Source organism: Globicephala melas, chromosome 9, assembly GCF_963455315.2.
Source record: "Globicephala melas chromosome 9, mGloMel1.2, whole genome shotgun sequence".
Taxonomy (NCBI): Eukaryota; Metazoa; Chordata; class Mammalia; order Artiodactyla; family Delphinidae; genus Globicephala; species Globicephala melas.
In genome coordinates, this window is record NC_083322.1 from 70,883,430 (window position 1) to 70,899,271 (window position 15,842).

General features: G+C 35.8%; 1 protein-coding gene across 1 annotated transcript in view; it reads left to right on the forward strand.

Annotated features, from left to right (window-relative positions):
- Positions 1-15,842, forward strand: part of HDAC9 (histone deacetylase 9) — an 812,002-nt gene that overhangs the window by 611,351 nt on the left and 184,809 nt on the right. The gene's annotated exons all lie outside the window — the stretch shown is intronic.

Genomic DNA, 15,842 nt, shown 5'->3' on the forward strand with positions numbered 1-15,842 from the left:
TTAGAATGGACATTAGCATATTAACCGCTCTGGGAATTCCTTCACTACCTATTTAACTTTTTTGAACAGACGTTTCGCAAACTTCACTGGACTAAAGAATTTTTTGCACATATTTTACACATAGCACCACTTGGCATTCTTAGTTCCAAGGAACATTGGCCTAGGCAGTCTCATTTCATGGTTAAGTAAATGGCTTTTCCCTATCATAGTATGTGTATTTTCCCTCTCACATTAAAACACCAACTGATTAATTGGTTGTTGCCAGTTTCTTTAGAAAATGTAGGCAGTAATTAAAGTGTATATTAATATATACACATTGCTACTATTTTTCTAAAGAGCTCTAAAAATTAGTTGAAACAAGAAATACAATAAATTAAAAGTTGTTGTTTTGGATATAGTTTTTTAAGGCATTTATTCTCTGGAATTAAAATTTTGTTCAGTGTTTGGAAAGGTCTATGTTTTAAGGGAAATAGCAGATTATGTCAATATGTGCCTCACTTGCAAGATTTTAGGAGATTTTAACCTATTGGTACTGCATGAATTTTGGATGTTTTGTTCATTTGAAGCAAAAGCAAACAACTGCATGATAAGAAATTTTTGAAGCATTCTTTTCTTTGGCTAATTTACCAATTATAAATTCCCAAGGGAAAAATCCTGTTGACAACGCATCTGAAATAGATAAGAAAATTTTTTAATCAGTAAAGTTTTGATGGGTTTCTCTTGTCCTGTGTATCATTCATACTTCAATTTCTCCTTTGAGAGTCATTTCTCATTTGAAAACAGGCCCAAGAAAAATGATAGAAAATTGCTATTTTTAAGAATATACATTAAAATAAATATATTGTCTTGATATTTGAGGAAAATTCTACTCATATTTCAGATTTGTACTTTGAAAAAAATGTACATGTTCTATAGTACATGTATCTTTACTATTTATAGGAAAAATAGGTGAAATAAGTTTATTTATTTTGACTTGGGTTGTCTATGAAGATATCTTGCGTTAATTAGCAGTAAAAGTAAACAATTATATTAAGAAACTATAGGGGTTTCAATATTATGAATTCTTTTTGCAACTTAACAAAACATTATTAATGTTTTAAAGGAACTCTAATGGGATAATAGATTTTTACATTATCTCACATATTAATTTATTTGTCTGTTTACCAAGTTGACTTAGTAACTTACATGATACACACATTAAGTTCTCAACTTTACCATAGCATATGATCATAGTCATTGGTCTGCAACATAGAATTACTAGTTTTTTATTATCACAATACTATTTGTGGTACTGTTGCTTTACATAAGAATGCATTATGCATTCACAGCAGGGAAGGATAATTAATATTTTGTATCTGTTTGTTCTCTCATGACAAAGTTAATGGTAGATGAGATTTTTTAAAAAGAACCCCTTTGAACACAACAATTACATTAAATAATGTGAAAACAGGTATTAAGTGTACACTATTGATTTTTTACTGAAATGGTTAAGTGAGTCAAGTGCTCCTGAAAGTGTTTGAACATCCCCAAGAATGGCACCTTCTCTTTGCCTGGAATGTGGACACTTTATTTTAGAAAACGTTTTTAAACTTCCCAGTGTGGTCACCATATCCAGGCTTAATTAGAGGAGAAGCAGCATTATTCAGCTAGGCTGCAGAAATGTAAAATTGTGACTTTTAATGTTCATAGTTATTTAAGAACCAGATTTAAACTATAATAATTCTGTCAGTTTTTAACTATACTATACCATGTCTGCTTGCTGCTCAACGTGTGTAACTAGAAATACTTGTAAACTTTTTAAGGAGGAATCAAGAAAGTAAGTCTTTCATTCAAAAAATACTCATTGAACACTCAGTATGTGCCAGGAACAATGGCGAGCACTTGGAATTTAGAGCCAGTTTGCTCTCAGGGAACATAATAGAAGTGATACTTATTGTTCTAGTGAACAGATGTCCTTAGACATAGAGAGGATAAAATGATGAATTCTTCCTGAAGGGTTTCGGGAAAGGCTTCATCAAGTATTGTTCAACCTGTGCATTCAAAGATGAGTGGGAGTTTTTAAGGGGTAAAAGAATTGGAGTAGGGGGTTTCATACTAGGCAGAGAGAATAGACTGTGGTGTGAAAAGCATGGAGCCATAAAATGACCTTGCTCTGTGGGCTCAAGAGAGTGAGGGTGGGATTGCGTGGCAGGTATACAGATCATACTTCATAAAGTCTTTTGCAGGCAAAGAGTGCCCAGCTAAATATATAAATTTCTTTCTAATTTGGGGCTCTAGTGCGATAGACTCCCAAATAATTTTTAATGTAGTATTAATTTATAAGCATATCCTTCTTAATATAATCCTTTTTCTAAGTATTGAAACTAAAGCTCTTTCTGGCATCTGTGTGTGGGTGCAGAATACAGAGGTTGGGAGAAAAGTAAATGGTACCTTTTCTTTTTTCTTAATTTTTAATTGTTTCTGGACTATGATAAGTATCTTTGTAAGGAAAACCTCTCTGAAACTCCATTTATAATAGGATATAAGATGGCTGCTAATTTTAAATTTGCATATATATTGCCTTTGTGGTCTCTATTATGTGTTTTTTTATGTGGCAAGAAGAAAATTGCAGGCAAACCAAACATTTTCATGTTTGCTATAAGTTTTAAACATAGTTTTAAAAATATAAGAGAATATCTAAATTAGTTCAGATAATTAGTTGTTTCTTCCCTGTAGTTATCATTCATCTCTGAAATAATTGAAGGTTATGATTCAGATTTTTCTCAGGAGTTTTTAAAATCTTCAAATAATTTCAAATATCTTCTATGTTCACCTAAAATATATTTCTAAGGTTATCATTTTATTAAATAATTATGGGTATTTGTATTAAGATCTTACATGCCAGTTCTAGATTATAAATTTTATAGACATCATGGCTATTTCTTAAGTGGTTTGTATAAGCCACAGAACTACTATATGGAAGGGCCATGATGTGGCTCTAAAATCTATGCTCTAGGGCTTCCCTGGTGGCGCAGTGGTTGAGAGTCCGCCTGCCGATGCAGGGGACACGGGTTCGTGCCCCGGTCCGGGAAGGTCCCACGTGCTGCGGAGTGGCTAGGCCCGTGAGCCATGGCCACTGAGCCTGCGTGTCCGGAGCCTGTGCTCCACAACAGGAGAGGCCACAACAGTGAGAGGCGCGCATACTGCAAAAAAACAAAAAAAAATCTATGCTCTTTCTATACCACCACACTGCTACTCTTTTCTACTGTTCATGACTTAAAAGACTAAGGTGTGATAAAGCATAGTGAACTTATACTGAAACATAAGGCCTTCTACCCCAAACCTAAATCACAAATGCCTAGTACACAGCATGGCAGAGAAGAGCTATTAAGTAATACTGGCTGAATGAAACAGTTAATAAATAAATAAATCAGAGAAGAAAGGGGGAGTAATACACTACAGTAGAAGCATTGGAAACCCGTGAGGGACCTGCATGAATCCTATCCCTTGGTCCCTCAAGGAGCATGCTTCACAAAGAACTCTGAACACCCATTCATTTGCTTATAACAATTTCAAATGTCTTCTCTTCATTCAACAAATTTGCTAAATGCCTGCTTAGCAGCTTCTGTTCCAGTCACTTCAAAATATTGTTCCAATGGTTCTGTCTTATCCATAATCCCTAGATGAGTGCTGGACACATTTTTTCTAAAGATTAATTCTTTAAGAGTTCTGTAGATGTTAAAGTGGTTATTTATATAAGAGAATTTATTTTTTGTACAATATTACATGTTACAGGTGTACAGTATAGTGATTCACAATTTTTAAAGGTTACACTCTATTTATAGTTATTATAAAATGCTGGCTATATTCCCTGTGTTATACAATATATCATTGTAGCTTATTTTGTACATAATAGTCTGTACCTCTTAATCCCCTACCTCTAAATTGCCCCCCTTCCCTCTCTCCACTGGTAAGTACTAGTTTGTTCTCTGTATCTGTGAGTCTGCTTCTTTTTTGTTATATTCACTAGTTTGTTGTATTTTTTTAGCTTTTTCATATAAGTGATATCATACAATATTTGTCTTTCTCTGTCTGTCTTATTTCACCTAGCATAATGCCCTACAAGTCCATCCATGTTGCTGCAAATGACAAAACTTTATTCTTTTCTATGGCTCAGTAGTATTCCATTGTGTGCATACACACACACACACACACACACAGACACACACACACACCCCCTACATCTTCTTTATCCATTCATCTGTTGATGGACCCTTAGGTTGCTTCCGTATCTTGGCAGCTGTAAACAATGCTGCTGTGAGCATTGGGGTGCCTATATCTTTTCGAATTAGTGTTTTTGGTTGTTTTGGGATGTGTACCCCAGAGTGAAATTTCTGGGTCATATGGTAGTTGTATTTTTAATTTTTTGAGAACCTTCATGCTCTTTTCCACATTGGGTGCACTAATTTACATTCCCACCAACAGTGTGTGCGAGTGCCCTTTTCTCCACATCCTTGCCAACATTTGTTATTTGTGTTCTTTCTGATGATAGCCATTCTGACCGGTGTGAGCTGATATCTCATTGTGGTTTTCATTTGTATTTCTCTGATGATTAGCGATGTTGAGCATCTTTGCATGTGTTTGTTGGCCATCTGCATGTCCTCTTTGGAAAAATGTCTATTCAGTTCTTTTGTCCATTTTTTAGTCAGGTTATTTGGTTTTCTGATGTTGAGTTGTATGAACTATTTATATATGTTGGATATTAACTTCTTATTGGTCATATCATTTGCAAATATTTTCTCCCATTCAGTTAGTTGTCTTTTCATTTTGTCAATGGTTTCCTTTGCTTTGCAAAAGTTTTTAAGTTTAATTAGGTCCCTTTTGTTTATTTTTGCTTTTATTTCCTTTGCTTTAGGAGACAGATCCAAAAAGTATATATTGCTATGATTTCTGTCAAAGCGTATTCTGCCTATGTTTTCCTCTAGGAATTTTATGGTCTTACATTTAGGTCTTTAATCCATTTTGAGTTTATTTTTGTATATGATATTAGAGAATATTCTAATCTCGTTCTTTTACATGTAGCTGTCCAGTTTTCCCAGCACCACTTATTGAAGAGACTGTCTTTTCTCCATTGTATATTCTGGCTTCCTTTGTCATAGGTTAATTGACCGTAAATGTTTGGGTTTATTTCTGGGCTCTCTATTCTGTTCCATTTATCTATGTGTCTGTTTTTGTGCCAGTGCCATAATGTTTTGATTGCTGTAGCTTTTATAATAGTCTGAAGTCAAGGAGAGTGATTCCTCAAGCTCTGTTCTTCTTTCTCAAGATTTTTTAGGATGTTCAGCCTCTTTGGGTTTCCATACAAATTTTGAGTTTATTTTTTCTAGTTCTGTGAAAAATGCCATTGGTATTTTGATAGGAATTGCACTGAGTCTATAGATTACCTTGGGTAGTATGGTAATTTTAACAGTATTAGTAGTCTGTTCATAGTGGGCAAGATAATATGTATCTCATGCTTCTAATTGAATCTAATGAGGAAAACATCTCCACGTGTTTTAAAAAGAGAGTAGCAATTTCCACTGTAGAAATAAAATATTAGTAGTTCTTCAAATTATTCATGTTTTATTGGATAGATAAATAAATGAATGAATGATGATCTCTGGATTTTTAATTTCAAAAAATAGGTATAAGCGCTTTACAGTTGGAAGGTATTGATGAAATAATAAATGACTCATTTGGCACACACTGAAAACAAGCTAAGAGATTGGCTTAGAGCTGTTGATCTGGGTTCCTTAGATGCAAACAAGTTGTGATTTTTAAAAAATTACTGCTCTCCAGGCTAACGTGCTTATAGTCTGTAGCTACCATAATTAATATTTGTTAATGGTAAGAATTTCCAAATACAAATGGTCTGTAAATATCAGGTCTTTGGGCATGTTCACCTCTCGGGGAAAACTTCTAAACAGAATGATTCTGTTTCACCAAGGTTGTCAGTATGCCAACTGAAAAAGAGGATTTGAGCAAGTTATCTAGTCTAGAAAATAAATATCTAGTCAAAATATGTGTTGTGGGCTTCCCTGGTGGTGCAGTGGTTGAGAGTCCGCCTGCCGATGCAGGGGACACGGGTTCATGCCCAGGTCCGGGAGGATCCCACGGGCCGTGGAGCGGCTGGGTCCGTGAGCCATGGCCACTGGGCCTGCATGTCCGGAGCCTGTGCTCTGCAGCGGGAGAGGCCCCAGCAGTGAGAGGCCCGCGTACCGCAAAAAAAAAAAAAAAAGTGTTGTTATTTCTACTGTAAACTAGTTGTTTTTTCTTTTCATTGATTGATGAAGTATCTCTTTAATCAAAATGTTTTTGTGCTTGCAAATGTAGCCTTTGCTAAAATACTTTGACCATATAACCAATAGAATGTTTAAAAATTAGCATATTTATTACAAAGTCAAAGCAGCTGAATCAGTTGGACATATACAAAGAGCCCAAACAGCATATATCTCTTTCCATTGTCTTTGGTTTATACCTGTTTGCTTTAATGATATAAGCAAATTTAAAATCCATTGACACAAAACTGTGACTGGAAACTTGACTAGATAACATCTATTCTCAGTTCATCTGTCACACTGTCAATTCTATTGTAGATACAGCATCTTTAAAATAGAGCTTCCTATGACTTCTGTTTGTGGCAAAAATAGAAACATATACATTTAACTTGAGAGGAGAGAATAGAACCCTTAATTGTCATATTCATAGAGCAGCTACTCCTCAGACAACTAGTCAGTAATGGTTAGCTTGGAGTTTTCTTAGAGTGGTTGAATTTACCATGGAATGATAGTAGATAATTTTGGGCAGTGAACATAAATAAGTACAATATTTTATTTTCTTTTTTATCAAACATATCATTGTTGTTATAACTAATTTTAGAGCACTGACTTCTAAATAGTCTTGGCATATGCATAGTCTGAAATTTAGAGGTTGCTTAATTCTGTCTAAGAAATGAGATGGGATCATAGTAAATATTTATGTTCTCTCGTTGGTAATGACAACTAAGTACATATTTTTATGGTTATTCTTATTTTTATCATATTTTAGTGAAATTTCATGGTAAGAGAATGTAAAGTAAAACTATTATAAAAATAATAACATAATATAATGATAATAATATCATAGTAATATAGAAATTCATTGAGGACTTGCTAGTTGCTCATTTCTTTTCATCTTTACAAGTTGTTGAATTAAGTGCTCCCAGTTTCCAGATGAGGATACCAAGCCTCCCTTGAGTTCAGTAGGTTGGTTACCTGATGTCACATAGCTGGTTAACGGTGATCAGGGACTGGGTGGCAAAAAGTGTGAGTGTAGAGACAGTACTCCTTTGGCCCTGAGCTATAAACTGTAGTTCCTCTGTCAAGAGTAGGGGTAACAAAACAATAATAAAGTGAGAAATTCTTTGCCAGTGCATTTTAGTCTATCCAGCATTTATCTTCGACATCTAAATTGGTAATACTATTTTAAAATTGAAAATTACTCCCTGATTCTCACTACCCTTGTATCATATAATAATTCCAAGCCACTTCTCTTTGTGCCTTTCCTCAAGTGCCACATTAAGCCTATCAAATAACACCCCTATAATTTTTCTTCCTTTTGATAACGAGACTGTTTACAATGGAAAATATATTTTTTCCTTTTTTGTTAAAACAAATTTTTTTTTATTATGTACACATTTAGATTTTTTTGGAATGGGTATGCGATTGAACTTGAGAAAACCCAAATTAAATTTTAATAGAACGTAGACTGATAAATGAATGCTTAGCTCCAATTTTCAAATAAAGAATGATTTGTTGTCATCTAAAAATCATACTCAATACTGCAAAATGATTTGGGGTCTTGTTTTGTCTATAAGAACTGTGGTTGATGCTTCCCAGTCTTGAAATGGATTTTCAATTGTTAATGACAACCTAATATATTATGCTCATGATAGTATGTATTTTCCCAAGGATGTTGAAGACATTTTGGGAAAGAGGGTGGAATTTCTTGAAGCAATTTGCCAATATGAAATACTGTACATATCAAATTGGCCCTACTACCATCTTTCTCAGACCATTTATCATAGCTCACAAATCAAGCCCACATTTTCTCTTTGTGAAAGACTTGGCTAATAAAGAAGATGTGGGCTTCAAATCCAAACTTGTCAATCAGTCTTGGGAACAAAGCAGTAATGATTTTCATCTATTGATATTTTATTTCAATGAAGAGCAATACATATGAAATTACTGCTGGAGTGATCTACAGTTTAATTCTTTGTCCAGATTCTGTTCTTTATATTCAGCATGTAGAGATGTTTCAAGAAGTTTTATCAGAATAGGTCAGAAGAAAAAGATCCGTAGGAATAACTTTTAGAAAGCTGTCAGCTCTATCTGCTCTTTAGTCTCAGCAATAAGTATAGTTTAAGAATAATTTTTTCTCTTTCATCTGTGCAACATATTGTACCAATTTTCATCAAAAAATTACAATTTCTATAGGTGTGTGTCTCTAGATACCCTTAGAATTTTGCTCTTTGACCCTGGGAGTAAATTGATCTTATGCACACCTGTCTTCCTTGGGACACTTGCAAACTTCATTTTTGAGCTGAGCATCAAAGAGATATGATATTATTAGACAGTATAGAACTCAGGTAAAAAGTCCAGGAAGTATCTTGAAGTGCTTGAAGTTTTGAAATGTGAATTATATTATCTTCTGTGAAGAACTATTTAAAATAGTTCAAATGCAAGGCATAGTTTTTATTATTATTTTAAAAGGTCAGATCAACTGTAAAAATTTTAAGACATTTTTCCCTTCTGACTTAGAACAGTTTTAAAGCCAGAAATTTCCAGGAATTCGTGTAGCAATTATACAGTTTTCCAAATAATAAGGGCTAATTAAAAGAGTAGCTATGTTCTATTAACTTTTCCTTAGCACTTCTCTCTAAGGAAGAAAGCAGTTTGCGTGACTAGAAACGATTTGTTTTTATTTTCAAGATGGAACAATGGATTATAAAACCCTTGCCTTGCACAAAATCCTCCCAACATATGTGTAATACTCAGAGATATCAGGAAATGAAAGCTTTCTACAAAATATTATTGTGAAGCATTTTAGGCCAGAAATAGCAGATCTTTTGGACTGTCAAGCAGCTCAGATCAATTCATCAACTTAAATCATCTCATCTAGTAATAATGGAATTGGTGTGCTGTTAATTATGACATAGCCAGAATGGAAGATAAATATAATTAATAAACTATGGAGTCACACTTTTTTCACAGTTTTAGTGAATATTTTAAGATTATGCTTCATTTACTGGTAAGATAAAGCCAAATAAAAGTCACTTATCCTGTATTTCATTAAACAACTATTTATTAACCAAATTTCAATGCCTTTTGTTCTTCATGTGTTATCTTGAAACTGAATAATTCCCCTCCATTTCCATGATTTCACACCTAAAGTTTACTGTAACTAAGTTTGAGATGACAAATAATGTGAAAAAAGAGATAGAACTTTGTTTTAATATACCATAAATGTAAATTTGTAATCTTTTTTCTGAACTAGATAAATATAATGTTTACTAATAGAAATTTACTTATTAACTTTTCCAAGTAAAAGGGTCCACTTTGGGAAACTTGTGTTCAGTAGGAAGTCTGTTCAGATATTACTTCTGAGGTTCAGGGCCGAAACTTACACCATTTTCTGGTAGGCAGGACTTTCAGATAGTAGTCCAGGTCTTTGCATGACATCAGATATCTGAATGATAGATTCAGTTTTCCATATTTCATCCCAATGATTTGATGTCATGTAGATGAAACTTATCAACATTTGTTCCCATTTATATAGACATTTAAACTCCTCTGGCACTTTTATAGAAGGGTGAGGACTTGTCCTTGTAACTCTTATAAATCTGTCCATCTTTCTTATGGGCGCCCCAGTTCTGGGTATTTGTTGTCTAAACATCTTCTACTCCAAAGATCAGCCCTGTTGTGAAGCCATACGGAGGTCAGCAGGCTTATAGACTGCGTAACTCCTAATGGGAAAGGCTCAGCAAAGTAACATTCTTGCCATTATAATTCATATTTTGCAATTTAAAAAGTGGGTGGGAGGGGAATTCCCTGGCAGTCCAGTGGTTAGGACTCCACGCTTCCACTGCAGGGGGCTTGGGTTTGATTCCTGGTTGGGGAACTAAGATCCCACAAGCCATGCAGAGCAGCCAAAAAAAAAAGTTTTGAGAATACACAGTCTGAGGCTCTGGAGAAAAAATTAGGCATTTTATCCAAAAGTAAAAAAAAGTGGGCTGGAGAAGGGGGAGATGGATGAGTGAGTCACCTTTCAATCTCAGCAGAATTTTAAATCCATCTGCATCTCAACTTGGGCATATTTTGCATCCGAAAATAATTGCAGAAATGGCCGTCAAAAAATAGCCTCTACATATTATCTTATGTATTAAAGATGTATATTGTTGTAGTTGAAAACAAAATATTGGTTCACCTAGGATGTATATTTTTTGTTGTTTCATAACTTCTTGAAATTAAAGCAATATTGGAATTACTGAAATGGACTGAATAATAGTGAAAGCTAAGATGTGAAGGGGAGTTTATTTACAATCCAGATTAAGAATGGAGCTGGCACAGATTTATAATTTAAAAGTTTTGTAGCCCAAAGAAAGCTTGATCTTCTGTGCTTTCAGTTTCAGAAGTCTCTTAAATGTTAAAGTTGCCGCATTGGGCCTCTGACTTTGCTTTGTGTACCCGAGTCCTCTCCCTTGTATAAGTTTCTGATACTATCACTTCCCTTTCATATTCCAGGACTTCTAAATTGAAAATACATTTGCAGAAATTATTCAGTGATGCCTTTTTCTGCAATAAACATAATTTTTCCAAGTGACTCGGCAGGTGAAAAAGGCAGGGACAGAAATAATAAAATCTGGGGTGTGTCTTATTTTATTGATTCAGTTTAGTTATCTGATTAAATTCTAAATTAGAAGACTGAAGTCTGTCAGAAGCTAAATATATTGCCCTTAGTTTAGTTATTTGAGGGTATGACAATTGATATAAATCAAATACAGGATCCAAATGAAAAATAATAATTATGAAAGAAGGATCACTCACTCGTTAGTTTACTAGTGTCAGTTTTTTGAAAGTAAACAAATTACTATTTTGTGTCTTCTAAAAAAGCAGTGATATCTCTATATAGATATATAGACATAATGTTTGACACAGTTCTCTAAACATGCTTTTGAAGAAATTAGAATGTAAAAAGATCATCCCATTGTCAGAGCTGAGCATGAAATCCTGTACCAAGTTTGAAGGCCCACTTTAAAATTTTGTTGTTTTATAATACCTTTGGAAAAGTGTATTGTTCCTTGTAAAATACCCACATATTCTGCTTTGGAATGGCTCCAGACTGTTACTGAACCACGAGGTTGCCCCCTGGTGCTTTATATATTGTTGAATTGTTTGCCTTTGGTGGATGTTTTTATTAAAAGCCTATTCTTTAGGATAAGACCAAAGTGTCATTTTAAGAAGAGCAGAAGCAGAGCTGCTCCGTCCCATAGCTCTTTTTCATAGGTGCGTTAGTGAACACTGGATGCAGCTAATGAGCCTGCCAACATTTTTTCTTGTAATACTTCAAAAAGAGCAACAAGAACAACAAACAAAACCCCGGATTTTTATTTTCCTCCCATAAAACATGACTGCGCTGGCCAGAAGAGCTGTGAGTTTGAATGGCTGTACCCAGGGCAGTAGGGAAGAGAGGTGTTTGCTGTGTATGCTCACCCACTGCTCTGTCTGTGTCTTGGTCCAGGAGGAGCTAGTCTGGCGTTACATGCACCTTGGCACGCATGGCCAGGTCACGCCCGAGGAGCTTGGGGGGCAGGGAAGTCCATGTGTTAGGAGGGCCGTGGTGGGCTTCCTGGGGTGTTTAGCAAACCCATGTATGCTGTAGTGTACGTCGCAGCTACAAAGCAAGTTCTTAATGTCCTCTCCCTCCCCACAATCCAGTTGTAAGATAAGTATCATTCTGAAGTTCTCAGATCACTCTGAATATAAATTAGGTCTGGAAAAAGTTATTAATCTAATGATTTTAATTCTAAATGTTCTCCCTGAATGTTTTCTTCTCTGAAGTGGCATCATCATATCACTCACTGATTTCTCAGAAGTTGGCTCTGGAAAGAATTCAGTGTTCTCTAGCAGGTCCTTGCCACAAAGAGCAAGCAAGAATTCGATTAGTCTTCCCAAGCTAGTCTTCCTGACTGTGACCCACCCTCAGGCAAGAAGCTTGAAGGCAGTGTACCTTGATACAATTTCTAGGACTTAAATGATCTCATTAAATTCCAATGCTAGATATCATGTTGACATTTGAGGAAATATGATTATTGACAAAATGTAAGCCTGTTATACACTATATCACTTCAAAAGGAGAAAGGCCATTAGGCCATAATTACATCAGAACAGTGTACACATTTGGCTGGTTTATAAACTGTCACTTTCAGAAGTACCAAGACATATAAAAGTCTCCAAAGGTTCCATTATGACCCTATTTCCAACAGTCTTCTCTGACAAACTAAATAAATTACTGCATGGATTGGACCTTTGAGGCTTGGGGCAAAGAATGGAAAAATTATTTACAAAAGCTTGAAAATATTTAATCACTAGAGGCAGGGGGCAACGGTGTTTTAATTAGCAGGTCCTCGGGCCATTGGCTGACTGGAGGCTTTCTCAAACAACCACACAAATGCACTGAATAGCTGTTTGCCAGCCTTAGGGTCAGGTCTGAGATGAAACAGATAAGATAATTGGCTCTAATGAAATCCAGAAGGCCTTGGCTTTCTTGTTTGAGCTTGGATTTGAAAAGTGCATGTGGAAGTGAGGCTTAATTCAAACCAGAACGGAGCTAGGCCCGCTTCTTAGTGACTTTGATATTGTTTGAAGTTCTAAAAGTGTTCGCCACACCACTAGCCTGCTGGGCTGGGCCTCCCTGGTACCCTTAATTACTAAGCTTTATTGCTGACTTTACTACACAGGAAAGGGGCCATTATATGTTCCATCAACATCAGCTCTTCTCAGATTGGAGGAAAGGGCAGGGTTAAAGGCCACTGTAGGAAGGCAAAAACTTCACTTTGAGGTAGTCAGATCATTTACCAGTGTTGGATTTCACCGTTATGCCCATACATTCCTTACAACACAGAAGCCCAATTTCCATTTTTTAAACAAGTGATTACTTTTCAAAACATTTTTGTTTGTTGCTGTTTTTTTGCAGAGAGAACATTTATTTTTAGGGGCTGAAATGATTGCACCTGATATATTGGAGAAAAAAAAAAAGTAACACCTCCCAATTAATCATCACACCAGAAAGGTCTGGTTGGATTCTGTAATAAGGAGGATTATTATTAATGCTCCTTTGAAGTGGAAATAAGTGAGGAACCCTCCTGTGGTGTGAGAGTTGTCCTGACACCCTGAGGAATAAAGACCCCTCAGGAGACTCTACAAAATTAAATCCCAGCTTCTAGAATCTCTCACAAAGGGGTTATACAAAAGTGCTCTCAATCCAGTTCAAAGCCAAGAAGCAGAAATGAGGAAGTCTCCCCCTTAGGGGTTGGCTGCAGTGTCACCAAGCATTCTGTCCTCTGCAAGATTGCTGCTGCTCTGTTGCTTTTGGTCCATTTGGTAAAGATAGATTATGCATCTTAGCGAATTAATAATTATTCAAGCCTTAGCCCTCTCCGACAAGGAGATCTGGTCATGCTATGAAAGCCAAGGGACGTGGAGTTCAGGCCTATTTCCTGCCCTGCTTATCACGTCTTGGGTAGGAAAGTCATGAGTGATACCATCTGACTTAGCTCTTTTGGAAATAAAAACAACTATTTTTGCCTTATTTATGTTAATTTGACATTAATGTGTTCTGATCTCATGCACGATCCTGGGGACCATTCATCCAGTACTCCTATCTGAGTATTCTTATGCACAGGCTGGACTGGGCATTAGCGCTCCACAAGGATGATGTGTCTGGGCCTAAGTAACCATATGGAGAACCCAGGGAAAGCAGTATTGAGAAAACAAGACTGAGCGTCCACTTCTTAACCTCCTAAGAGAAATTAAGGAGGCCTTGACAGATTTTTTTGTCAGTGATGAACATGATGTCTGCTCAGATCAAAAGAAAAAAATGTCTTAGAGTACTCAGCTAATTCAAAATATATTTTTTTATTAGGCACGGTTATTGACTGAGTGCTTTTGTCCCCCCCAAATTCATATGTTGATGCTCTAACCCCCAATGTGATGGTATTTAGAGATTGGCCCTTTGGGAAGTAATTAGGGTTAAATGAGGTCATGAGGGCAGGGCCCTGGTCTGACGAGATTAGTGTCTTTATAAGAGACACCAGAGAGCTTTCTCTCTCTCTCTCCCTGAATGCATGTACCAAGGAAAGGCCCTGTGAGCACATGGCGAGATGGTGGCCATCTGCAAGCCGGAAGGAGAACCCTCTACAGGATGCAACCAGGATGGCACCCTCACCTCAGACTTTCAGGTTCCAGAATTGTGAGAAAATAAGTTTCTGTTGTTTCAACCACTCAGTCTATGGTATTTTGTTATGGTGGCCTAAGTAGAGTAAGACAGGCAACACAAAGATCTGGGAGAGCAAGACAGTCCAATAATAGCTCTAAATTTGAGATACCAGTAGAAGTATTTTCCACACTATGTTCTGCTAAACATGAGATACAGGGGATAATAATATGCATTTCTCACCAATAAGAAGTATCCTTTGGTGAAAAATCTCCTCTTGATAATTTGCAAAAGCATATTAAAGAGTTTTAGAATTCCAGTAGTAAGGAAATCTTAGATTATTTAACACATTATTTCCTCAAATTACTTGAACATGGAACTCTCCATTTCCCCAGTTTCTTTCCCCCAAAAGAACTGCAAATACCACAGAAACTAGCATTCCATAGAACATAGTTTGGGAAATCCTGATACACAGGGAGCAAAGTTAGTTGGCACTTCAGACAGTTCATTATTAATTAAATAAACATGATAATATAAAAGTAAGTAAAATATATCTACCCTTTAGATTCCAGCAATCAATCTAATATAAACAAGTGCAATATATAATATAATATTTCATTATCAGATAAACTGAGCACTTGGGTGAGCCATATCCTACAGACTGTCTTCTCCATTTCTCACTGGTTGCATCTAGATGGTTCTTAGATAACACATGGTCATAAAGACAAAGAAAGAAGGAATGAGAAACAGAGAAGCCACAAGAGAGGGAACAGGGAAAAGAGGGTCAGTTTCCTTTGATATCACTATTAAATCATCCAGTGAATTTTCTTAGGGTAACGTTACTGCCATTCAGAATTATAGCAAATTGGTGATATTTTACAGTCATTGTGTGTATTTTGTTTCAGTTTAAATATGTGCACATATCTCCCAAACTGACGAGATCAGATATGACACATTAAAAACATGGATTGGTTTTTTTTTAACTCTTAAAATTAGCAACTAATTGCAGTGTGAACATATAATTGGTTTTATGGGTAAATCCATTTATGGACTTAAGAAATATTAAAGCCTCATTTGTTATTCATGACTATATTTTGCTGAGGGAGAAGAGCGTATATTAGTTTGCCTTTATGTCAATAAGAGAAGAGTTTCAATTAAGTAAATACCTTTCATGGTAAGAAAGCACACCCTGAAATAAGACAGTAAGAGTTAAACTATATTACTTTTCCTGGTCAAAAAAGCAAGTGGCTTTGGGAGTGGATCCTGGGGTATCATGGTGTGGCAATGTCATTTTGTTTCCAAAGATAATATTTCTAGATGTACATATGTCCTGAACTTTATCAAACCACAGC